Source organism: Podarcis vaucheri (genome assembly GCF_965113315.1).
Source record: "Podarcis vaucheri genome assembly, chromosome: 5".
NCBI lineage: Eukaryota > Metazoa > Chordata > Lepidosauria > Squamata > Lacertidae > Podarcis > Podarcis vaucheri.
This window is the reverse complement of record NC_138763.1, coordinates 50,185,589-50,198,397: the sequence shown is the minus strand read 5'-3', so window position 1 is coordinate 50,198,397 and position 12,809 is coordinate 50,185,589. Positions and strand designations below refer to the sequence as shown.

The following is a 12,809-nucleotide window of genomic DNA, read 5'->3' as shown; positions in this document are numbered from 1 at the left end:
TGCAAGGAAGGGTCTGAAAGGTAAACTCAAAACTAGTTCCACAATAAGGATTAGGAGGTGATGGCAGTTAACACTGTATGAAGTACTTGTACATAAATCCGCTGGCTAATGCAGATGGTAATGTTTAACTATCATGGACATAGCACTAATTTTAACAACATGCTATCTATTCAACACACCACTTCAAAAATTGGCAGCATCTCATTTTTTCCTCTCTCTGAGCAAAGTCTACTTCCTAGCCAGTGAATGATGCTGATACAGTGCCAACTGTGGAAATACTACACTTAGCCCAGACCATCCTATTCTTATGATTATTAGGGTGCTGTTGTTTTAAGTTAACACAGATCTTAGTATTTTGGATATGTGGGATGCCTCATTCATTCAAAATGACAGGTGATAAGTCACTGGCTTCCCTACCCATTCTCCCTACTACATGACTGTGGATATTGCTATAAGGAATTTTACCTACAGTTGTGATTGGCTCTGCATTGCGGGCTGTGGGCTTTTTTCCTCCTCTATACATGACTATGATTTGTTCTTTAACAATAATAGAGTAAATCGCTCTATGATTTTGGTCCCATTATACAGTTTTAACTTTATTCCTTACAAGGAAGGTATTGGGACAAATATATGTAAGGGTTAAGTGGGGGTGGAAACCCTGGTCCCCAATGGAGAGCCTCTTAAGCGATCCTGCCATTTTGCTTCTTAGTCCAGGTCCAGCTCAGGGTCTGGCATGCCAGCTATATCTCCAGGTTCACAGGTTGCTTATAGAGGAGTGGACCCAATATGCCAGGCGTTCTTATCGGGATTGTGCTAGTAAGGGGGCGGGGGTTGCATTTGCCAGCAGGTAGGCTACCTGATGGCGGAATCCTTGCACTGCCAAACTCAATGAGCTGCAATAACCTCAACTGTTTATCCTATGTGTAGTCTTTGCTCCTGGAAAATGAACTCTATTATGCTGGCACAATAAAATACAAACAGCAGTACAGTGGTACCTCAGGTTACATATGCTTCAGGTTACATACGCTTCAGGTTACAGAAATAGTGCTTCAGGTTAAGAACTTTGTTTCAGGATGAGAACAGAAATCGTGCTCTGGCGGCGTGGTGGCAGCAGGAGGCCCCATTAGCTAAAGTGGTGCTTCAGGTTAAGAACAGTTTCAGGTTAAGAACGGACCTCCGGAATGAATTAAGTACTTAACCCGAGGTACCACTGTACTATTAAAAAAGTTTTTAAAAGCTGACTGGATTTCAATTGCTGTTAAAAATTCTGCTAAACAGAACAGTCTGAGCCTAGTGTCTCGGGAAAAACAAAACAAATGAGCAAAGTGAATTTGCCTAGAGAGGGAATTTCACATAAAACGTACTTTCACTGGTGGCCACACACATGACCTCTGAAGCCAGAAGCACTCAGAGAAGGCTCTCAAATGAAAAACCCCAATTGTTGGGCAGGTTTACATGGAAGAAAGCACTTCTTTAGAAACCCTGGCCCCACAACATTAAGGGCTTTCTGGTAAAAACTATTGCGCCTGGATACAAACTGGAATCCAGTGACAATCATTAACTACTGGGGAAATACGTTATTCATGGCAATTCCTGATTAACAACTACCAATTAACAATTTCTAATTCTTTTTACAGGCAGCTCCATATTTAGCCACAAGCAGCCCACAGGGGTCGTTTAACTGGCCCACGAGCTGCCCCCAAACCGAGCCGCCCACTCGGCAAGTCCCCGCGCACTATGCTAAACTGGCGCAGCACAGATGATACTCGCTTCTGCAGTGCCGGAAATCGCGTCTGCACATGCTCAGATGCTGAAAATCACGTCTGTGCAGATGCTGGAAATCGTGTTTGCGCAGATACAGATGCTGGAAATCGTGGCTGGAAGGATCTCCGCTGGAGTGAACCGGCCCAGGTGAGGTAAACCTTGCCGACCGCTGTTGTAGCTGTTGCAGTAGTGTTTGGTGTTTTATAAAATTGCTTATTTGCCACTGCCCAAAACAGCCACCTCTGCACCTGGACTTATTGAAGCAGATGAAATACTTAGGCCCCTAATCTTTCTTTTTCCACTCTCTAAACTGTTAAGTATACTTTTTGTACAATTTAAGTACAGGGAAAAATCAGGCTCTAGTTAAAATATTACACAGAAAATTTGGCCCCTTATTATGTCCTAACCAGAACTACATGCTTCCAAGAAACTGAGAAACATGCAGATTCTGAAGCAATTACAGATAATGGAAAATATGTTTAAGCTGTCATTCTATGGGCCCTCTAGTTCATCTTCACATTAATCCGCTCCTCTCGACCCCCGGCCAGAGGCCCAAACACTTAGGTAGCTTTCTTTTGTTTTTTAAAGTCAATGGGACATCTATAAGAAAAGTTAGAAAGCAAAATGTGGAGGCAACAGTATAAAGCTTATTACGTAAATACAGACGCCCAGCTGTTGTTATGGACACTTAGTCACCTAAGTTTTACTTAGAGCAGACACATTGAAATTAACATAACTAAATTAGGTTCATTGATTTCAATAGGTCTACTCTGAGTAAAACTTATATGAATTCCACCTTAATTTCAGCTGTGAAGGAATGTGAGACATTTCCTGCTAAAGAGATTCACTCCCAACAGGAGCAGCTTGCAGCAACACATACACAAGTCCAGGAACATACTGAATGAAACTGTGTGCCTTTAACAGCTGTGCAGCTGGCACAAATTAAAGAAGCAAGGCTTTTCTGGTCTGGAAATACAATTATAGGGAAAGCTTCACCAGTTGACATTCTGTCTGTCAGGCACCTTATCATTTGCGACCCATGATTTTTCATCACAACAGCTTGCAACATTCTGAATGCTAGGGGAGAAATTTCTGAAGAAGAACTTTTTATGAACTAAAAAGTTCATTTGGATAAACTTGAGCTGAACCAGTTCCTTTTATAAAAGGAAAAACTGGAACTAGTTCCTTGTGGACAAGATGGACTTGAAATAGAACAAGCTACTTTTTGGAAACGAACTTTCAAAGCATGGCTCAGGTGTGTATTTACCTTTACAATTTACTATGGGTTCAATTCTATAGGTGGAGAAGCTTGAAAGCTGGGGGCCAAACTACATGGTGCATTAGTTATTAACTGAGAATGGGATACCTACAAGAAGCCTTGGGAGCTATATAAAATGAGGCTGTGAGTGCATGTGATTCCCAAGCCACATGTTTCCTACCTGTTAGTTAGTGGGTGTTTAAATATCATGCTTTTGACTCTTTCCTAACAAAAACCAGCCAAGTGATGTTCAGGGCTGCAGAGAAGAAGGGGGGTTAAATCTTTCCTGCCAAAAATACTCCCTAAGTTTGTTATTTGCACATATTTGCTCTTCAGGGGCAAATAGCAGATTTAGCAGGAAAACAGCATATTCTGTTCAGTGGCTGCATTTTGCCACAGAAGAGGCTAGTCCAGTCACAAACAAGCTGCTTAAATATGCTACTAACATATATAATACACTACAATGTTAAATTAAAAATTGGCTACTGCTTGGCAGACTGCTGTCTTGCTTGGTCTGTGGCTTCATATAGCTGGTGAGCAGCTAGTGGCAGCCATGAACTGAGACTCAGGATGTAGCTGATGCCTAGCAGAGACTTTTCCTGCCCAATGACTTTGTAGGGGCAGTAAACAAGAGGACCAGTGCTAGCTGAGCTGAGACTAAGAGAGCTGGTGGGGTGGGGAAGCAGTCCTCCCACCTTTAAACTGCAAATCATCTGTCTACCTCACAGTTCCAGTAATTCTAAGGAGTAGTGCAGCGAACTGATCTCAGAGGATACATGCTCGTCATCCCTAGTCAACTCTTTTCTTTTACTGTGTCCTAGGCTGATGGGAAGCAAGCATCAGGCTGTTTCTTTTCAGCATAACTTTCAGCTCTTGGGACCTGTGGTTTAGTCAGCAATGTCAGATAATTCTGTTGGATATGGAAATGTGAGCAAAAATTGCCCACAATTTGCTTGTTCATCCAAAGCCATGAATGGAAATCACACAAGTGAATATGAGTGATATTTACTATTACTGTTTCTGTGGTCCGCAAATGATGATAAATAAATACATCATTATCTGCATTGTTTTTGACATTTCCCTTCCCTAGAAATTAATTATAGAATAAACGGCCTCGGTCCAGTATACCTGAAGGAGCGTATCCACCCCCATCATTCTGCCCGGACGCTGAGGTCCAGCGCCGAGGGCCTTCTGGCGGTTCCCTCACTGCGAGAAGCAAAGCTACAGGGAACCAGGCAGAGGGCCTTCTCGGTAGTGGCGCCCGCCCTGTGGAACACCCTTCCAGCAGATGTCAAAGCAATAAACAACTACCTGACATTCAGGAGACATCTTAAGGCAGCCCTGTTCAGGGAAGTTTTTAACGTGTGATATTTTATTGTATTTTTGGTTTTTTTGGAAGCCGCCCAGAGTGGCTGGGGAGGCCCAGCCAGATGGGCGGGGTATAAATAATAAATTATTATTATTATTATTATTATTGCATTAGTTTTGGCCATCACAGATAGTGAGATGAATAATGAGGGTTTTAATCGAAGCCAAATTGTAGCGGAAGGGAAACAGTGTTGACTTTGACAAACACAGGATGGGATGGAAATCCCTGCCTCCTTACATCCCTAGGTTTGGGGTGGGGTTAAAAACTAGCTTTCCTGTATATGCCAAAGGTCTCTCTCTCATATAAGGGAAACCCCTTCAGATCAGTACATGCAAACCTTACTAGTGACTGAAACTGTGTTAGTGACTGTGTTTTTTGATTAAGCACGTTTTTTTTAAATGTTCAAATCTGCCTGCTGCGAGTATAGAAACAAAGCAAATACATGATTGTACAGCTAAATAAAAAATAGCACCTGTTCCAGTGCTGTCCCGGTACAAATTACATAAATATAATTCACTGCAACTAACCATAAAATAAAGATTAGCCATTACTTTCTGAAACCACATTTTTGAATTACTCCTGAATTTGTAAACATATGCTAGCAATACTAAAAAATGAACCCATCAATTTCATATGAAATAGGTATCATAAATTTTAAAACATTTATTATACTGATATGTTCTCCTATTCCAGCTTTGATTGTTAACTACATGTAGATGAGATTCTGAAATATTACCGTTTTGTTTTGTCTATAAATTCATCATGTTATTTTTGTGCTGCTATTATTATTATTATTATTATTATTATTATTATTATTATTATTATTATTATATTTCCTTGAGATATAAATGTGGAAGGTGATGAATAACTACTACTACTACTAATAAAAATGTTTGGAGTTGCTGCTAGCAAAAATGATAACTGAGTATAATATGTTGAAAAGTAGACCTGAATTTTGTTCAAAATATCAAATTCCATAGAGTTGCGTGGGAAAGCAGTAGAAAGAGAAAGTAGCAAAATATTATTACCCCAAACTCTATCTCTCCAAAGAATTTTAGGTGAATATTGGTATTCCTTTATATTATGAAAATGCTGAAAAAAGTTTGGAAATGTATCAGTATTCCTATTAATCTAACATTAAAATAAATGCATTTATTTCTGCTGTAGTATTATTCTAAAACTGTGATGCAGTATACTTTCAAGTTATGAGCAGTTGTCCCATGGAAATAAAGGAATTTTACGTATAACTATTTAAGTTTACACTGTTTGTTTTAAGAAACGCTGTTCACAAATATATGATTCAAATATTAATAAAAAGAAATATACTTGTTTATAATTTTATAAGATTTCATAACTCTTGTTTTCCAGAAATGAAACATGAAAATCTCTATGTTCAGATAACTTAGGCTCATGTTTTATGATTCAGTTTCACTTTTCTCAAATAGTTCAATGCCCAGTGCCTAAATATCAACAAGTAAAATGTACACATAAAAACGCAATCCCTCGGTAATGTAACACATTTTTAAAACGTGACAAAATAATTTAACAGAACATTCAATTGTTAACTTCTGTTGTAACACAAAGTTTTGTTTCAATTTAAATTATAAACAATCAGACAATTTTATACTATAGTCACTACTGTAAAGGGTGAAAGAACGACATTATGGAGATGATAGAAACCTGTTTCACTTCCATAACAGCAGACTGGATAACATAAGAGAATCTTACCTTTTGGAGCATACCAAAATGCAAATAATATATCGTTCTGATCATGAAAAAGGATAGTGAAGTAGTCATTTCTGGTGTTATACACAGTCTTGTAAAATTTCATTTACACGTTTTCCCTGCTTAAACAACACACACACACACACACACACACACACACACACACACAGCTACATCCACGACTGGAAGATAGGTCACATGGCTCTGGGTGCCATTCTTATTGCATTACACATACTGAGTGTAAATGGCAAACAATATCAGTTGATGTTTATGCCATATGTTCTGACTCCTCACATTATTACCACCACAGCAGAGACATAATTCAAAGAATTCTAGTTTAATAGATTCTGCATAGCAAAAAGGAATCAGTTTGCTTTTGAATAGGAAAAAAACACTGAAATGAATAAACCTATAAAGCTTAAAAGCAAGCACTGGAACATTTACATGGTACTCGATCGGCCAAATTGTCACCTGAACGTAGTGTTACCAAATCTCATATTTTAATACCTTCATTTATATTTATACCTCATACAATATACTTGTACACCATACATTATTGAACATGTTTTGTATTATATTCCGAATACATTCAGAAAGTGGCAGGAGATGCCCCCACACTCAATAAATATTATAGAAAAAATGAATACACTTGTGCTACTATCAGAATGAATATATGTAACCAGTAAGCATATATATTACTGAAGCTCTAACTACATAATTACTGACATTAAAAAACTTTAGTGTGAAATTTAGTATTATAATTCAAGCCTGAAAGAACAGGAATGATTTTTCAATAGATAGGCTTGAAAAAGTAGCTTATTAAATTGCCCTGCTATTAAGATTTATTATAAAATAAATATTTTTAAAGAGTTAAACTTTACCTTTTATTTACGTAACAGACGAGTTCAACTATTCAGTTAACTACAATTTTCAGGCAGTGTGTGTGTGTGTGTGTGTGTGTGTGTGTGTGCTACGGGTTTTGCATATGAGGTTTTTTAAAATAAGGCATATTGTTGCACCAATCAGATAATTTCTTTTACAATTAATTTTTTGGCAGTTCATCTGATTCATCTTTAAAAGATCCTAAGAAAGACATCTCTTTTCCAAATATCATTTAGTAAGCGTTGTTAATCTATAAATCTGTTGAACCATAGAGGGCATTTATTTGTAGTTTACTATGTTTTTGTACCTTAGATAATCAAACTAAAAATATATTTGGAAGAAAACTCAATTTGCTAAAAATGTTTACGTAACATTATAGATTTGCTCCAAGACTGACTTTTTGCTGTGTTTTATTTGTAACATCTCAAAAATATTTTCTTTAAAGAATTTAATGGCATGATTTAGGGCCGTTGTCTCTATATAGAAGCTCGCTTGGAGTTTTAAAATGGAGAGTACTCAACAGATGGTCTTCCGTTGCATGAAACTTCAACAGTAGAAAATAGCCGAAAAGTCCAGAAAAAGCTATAGAAAGCTCCGTAACGCATGTGTCAAAGAAATATATATGAACATGCTGGGCATAGCCTATTAAGAGTACTAAAAACACATTACATACTATCGCTATCAAACCTCCACAATGAATCTGTTTCATGTAAAGTTTCCGAGAAGCGTGCGGAAATACATATGGTATGACTAGCCTAATAATCACAGTTGATTTCTAAATCCAACAACGAAACCAATCCTCACCAAAGTCTTGAGTATAACTAGCACCTGGATTCTGGGGGTCCTTTCGGTTCCAGCGACTCAGCCATCCTACAGCATGGGTCAATCTTGAGACCCGTTCTTTGCACAGACTAAATGCCCGTCTCCTACAAGTCAAGATGGACTGACGACAGAGTAAAGCAACCCAAATTAGTAAGATTCCTTCTACCTAGCGTACAGCCTGCTCCCAGTATTTTAAGTCTAGGGCAAGCAATATTCCAATTGCTTGGTCTTACGTTGTCCCCTATTACAGTCTAAAATTTAGTTTGTCGTCCAACATTTTTATTTCACTCAGCACCTTGGGGAGAAACTGCCCCAAATAAAAGCATTTCAATGAACCATGGCAAGCCTCACTCTTGTGGAATGTAATTTCCCACCCACCCCAATAAGGAATTTCAATTTAAACACCAAATATGGATTTCTTCCTTTCAAGAAAGCATTGCTCCCCGTAAAATATAAAGAAGTATAATGCACCTTTCCCTTTGCTCATAGCTACAATTAAATGACCAAAATAAAGTCTTTTAAGGGTTCTTGCCTTATTTGACATCTGAAAATTAATCCAGTGGAGAGATGGATTTGTGATGGTGCAGCCTTTCTGTACTTGATATGTAACATCAGGACTAGGAGCCATTTTACTGTTTTCAGATGGGAATTCTGGTCTAATCTCTAACCCACACTTGATCCATATAGATGGTCAACCATCTGTCTACATGCATGCCCAGCTGTTTGTGTAATAGGGTGTCTGAACAATCTGTAACTCAAGGGAATTCATAGACACATCTTAAATTGCACGGGTGTAAGAGAAAATCATTAAAACCATCTGTAGTTTGAAAAAATGCTAGAAAGAAACAAAACATTAAATGGCAATGACTCCAGCAAAAATAATCAAGACAATAAAGTCCTCCGCTTTCTTATAGTGTGTGGTAGGAAAGGTAAAGGACCCCTGGGCAGTTAAGTCCAGAAGGCGACTATGGGGTTGTGGCGCTCATCTCGCTTTTCAGGCCGAGAGAGCCGGTGTTTGTCCAAAGACAGCTTTCTGGGTCATGTGGCCAGCATGACTAAACTGCTTCTGGTGCAAACCGACACCATGACGAGTGCAGGAGTGCATGGAAATGCTGTTTACTTTCCCACCACTGTGGTACCTATTCATCTACTTGCAACTGGTAGGCTTTCAAACTGCTAGGTTGGCAGGATCTGGGTCAGAGCAACGGGATTCAAACCGTTGACCTTCTGATCGGCAAGCCCAAGAGGCTCAGTAGTTTAGACCACAGCGCCACCTGCATCCAGTATGTGGTATATGCCTATGATACTCTTCTCTTGAAGGAAAAGATTGTACTATTGTTCTTGATCATTCCCACCTATTCTGTATCTTTTTGGGTGGAAGAATGAGGCAAGGAAAATGTCTAGGATAAATGTCAGAACTCAGGTGGCTAGGTCAAAGGCTATTTGGGCCTACATGGTAGCATTTTCAAATATACTTACACATTCAAGTTTGAGTGAGTTGACAGAGCTACACATTTAATAAGGTTATAGTGATGTCAGAGCCACCATATAAGAGTGGTTTTGAAGCTACAAACTTATTGGAGATGGAACAGAATCTATTCCTTTCCAAGTAGCTTAATCAGACTTGTGATATTCATCACTGTTTTCCACTATTTTGATATAAACTTCCTGTTTCTGACTAAGGCTTTCTTCAAAGTTTAAACTATGGAATTTGCTCCCAAAAGATCGCCACAAACTTGGATGGCTTGAAATGATTAGACATTTCATGCAGGATAAGGCTACCCACGGCTCTCTGCAACAATGGCTATGTTCTACCTCCACTGTCAGGGGCACAATGTCCCTGAATACTAATTCTGAGAGTCACATGTGGGGAGACTGCTGTCACACTTATGTCCTGTTTGTGGGCTTTACACAGGCATCTATATGGCCACTGTGAGAAGAGGATGCTGGACTAGATGAAATTTTGGTTTGATTTAGCAAAGCTCTTCTGTTCCTATGACAGATTATTGTAGATGCAGCCTGACTAGTGAAGAATGGAGTGGAATTATTACTTCTTGTAATCTAGACACTAGACTTCTGTTTTTAGCAGCCACTTTGCAGCACTGGCTCATGTTTAGCTTGTGATCAACTAAAACTAGATCTGTTTCACATGTACTAGTGCCAAGCCACGTCTCCTCCACCCTATCCTTGTGCCTTTGATGCTTTGTACCTAAATGCAGAACTATACAATTATGTTCATTTTATCATGCTTGTTTTAGCTCAGCATTTCTGCCTGCCAAGATCATTTTGAAACTTGATTCTGTATTTTATGGTGTCAGCTACCCCTCCCAGCTTTGGATCATCTGCAAATTTGAAAAGCATCCCTCTTGCACATCTATACACTCTTCAACATTCAAGTATTTTATAAAACTGTCAAAGAGCATGGAGCCTAGCACAGACTGCTGTGATGATCCACTCTGTTTGGCACATGCTCCAAGGAAGGCCTGGCCTGAAGGCAAGTCCAGCTGCAGCAACTTCTTGACACAACTGAACTAATACCAACAATGGATTCTTCCTAAAATTGTTTTTTGCATGGAAAAATTTTTGGGTGAGACTTCCTCTTGTCGGTAATGCAAAAAAGAAATAATTGATTCTGTGGAGAGGTCAGAGGGAGAAGAATATTAGGAGTTGTTGGATGCTGAAGAGGTAACAGAATTTAGTAAACAAGGAGAGCTGGTGACAGGGATCAGTTCAGACTCAGAGGCTGATGCAGAGGAGGTGGGGCAAGAGGCTGCAAAAGAATTCCAGGAGTTTGGCTCTCCTAATGCAATTAGCTCCCCTTCCCCTTGTCTGTAAGGACATGCAGGATGATGTGTAAAGCAGAACAGAGATTAAAGGTTCCCAGACACAGTTGGAGGTTGCTTGGGAAACACCCAGCAGTGGAGGAGTCTTGGTAGAAGGTGGGCAGCGTCAGTCCTGGCAACTGCTATACAGGGCAAGAACTCCTAGGAAGTGTTGATGAAATGTATGACATTTTTTGTGAATAAAGGATTACCTGAACTAACAGACTCTGCCTCTTGTGTGCTGATCTGCATCTGAACCCAAATTTGACACAAGAGAACAACTCACCACCTGAAGGACTGCCTTCAGCGACCAACTTGAGATTAATGTAGCTTGACATGATAGTAAAGTATAACATGAGAAAAATCTCCTTTGCTCTGAGATTCTTTTGTACTCTTATGTTTTTTATTTTTGGTCTACTAATCATAACAAATTGATTGATTGATTGACTTACATGCAGAACAGTATTAAAATTTCATTGGTAAAGAAAGGGAGAACAAAAAGGATATGATAGCAAGTTCATCAATCCTGCAGACAAAACTGTTGCAATGCATTATTTTAAAAAATTAAGCATGGTCCAACACTTTTCAAATCTCATTCACCAGCAGACCTTTAAAGCTAGTATGTGCAACTTGCCAAACACAGAAACCCAAGATACTTCATCAGTTATAGTTCTGCTCTATTACTATGATACGACAAATTTCAATAATGGCGTTTGTAGCCCTGTCGGTTCCACATTATAACAGTGAAATGATACCGTTTAACTGTGCAATTTTGTGGTAAGAGTTGAAAAGGTGAAAGCTTGTGGCAGATTTGTAAGCTTACAGCAGTTTTAGGCTCCAATCCTATAAAGCTAAAAGTAAAACCAACTGAGTTCAGTGGGTCTTACTTCTGAGTAGACATGAATGGGATCATACTATCAATCAACTATTCAGTTAAAAGGTCCCTCATTTTATTATTCTGCATCAGGACAATCACATACAGTAGCTCTGCCATTCCTTTGGATTTCCTGATTTGATAAGTGGCTTTTCAATAAAAAGAAAACAGACAATTCTGATAAGCTGAGAATCTGAAGATTCTTGTTTCTTAACTACTGTGGTTAAAAAATTGTATATCTTTTTTAAAAAACTAATTAGGATTTTTCATTTTGCACACATGTACACTTTTTATAGTAATTTACAACACAGCACTGTTTGCTGAGGCATTTTAACATTTTATTTTGAATCAAAATCCAAAACTGATGTATCTGTATAGTCAATACGCCCGTTGCTTCAATACGAAATTGCATTCTTAATAAAAAGGTAAGTGGTGCTCTTTTGAGGGAGGGGGGAATCTAGAAAAAGAATAATAATAATAGTATGAAACACACTATTGCTGATGGGGAAATTCTATAAAGTGTGACATCCGATGTTTAGTCATACTCAGAACAAGCCCCCTAAAATTAATGGTCTTTAAGTCAAAGTATGATTACTTAGTCAGATATGAGCCCCAGAGCATTTTTTCTCTTTTCCAACCACACAACCAAACACAAGAAGTCTTTGGTTATAAAAAGAAAAGAGATATGCAAATATATTAGGACCCAATTTACACCAGTTTGTGACGCACCTAGGTCAACAATTCAGGAATTAACATCTCAGGAGAAAGGACCAAACTTGCAGATAGGAGGTGTGTAGATGGAGGTACTATTTGTATGAATGAATGATTCTACTTGAGGAATGTACACATAGCCATCACAATTCACATTAAGAAGTCACCTAGTCTTTTTAAGGTGCAAGTACAGTAGCCTCTTCATACTGTCCTGTCCTGCCATTTCATTATTTTTTACTCCACCCCCAACCCAATTTTATCTAGTTCTTTTCAGGTTTCAGTAATAAAGTTCACATCTTTTGTTTTAATGAGGTATCAGCCGTTTCACTCCCCCATCCTTGTACCCCAGCAAGACAGCTACCAAAAGCTAATTACTATCAGTGCAGGATTTATCTGTTTAAGATAACAGAAAGGCACACTGCAGGTGACAATAAAATCATAGAGCGTTCCCCTTACAGAAAAAGGTATAAAGCTTGTGACAGGCAAGTTGAGAGACAGAAGCAGATTTATAAGATATTTCACCAGCAACTGCTCTCAGTAAGGTTGTGATGTTTATTTTCTCCAGCTTGAGTAATTCTGGTA

At 38.6% G+C, this 12,809-nt stretch overlaps 1 protein-coding gene across 8 annotated transcripts in view; it reads right to left on the bottom strand.

Annotated features, from left to right (window-relative positions):
• The window catches only part of RBM20 (RNA binding motif protein 20), a gene marked incomplete at its 5' end in the record, with an annotated part of 106,351 nt that overhangs the window by 31,826 nt on the left and 61,716 nt on the right, over positions 1-12,809 (bottom strand). The window contains one exon of one of the 8 annotated variants that reach the window (XM_082225029.1): positions 6,120-6,425. The exons of 6 other annotated variants lie outside the window; for them this stretch is intronic. Of the gene's footprint in view, positions 1-6,119; positions 6,426-12,809 lie in introns of those variants that run through there. One more of the 8 variants, XM_082225032.1, reaches the window with a different exon arrangement.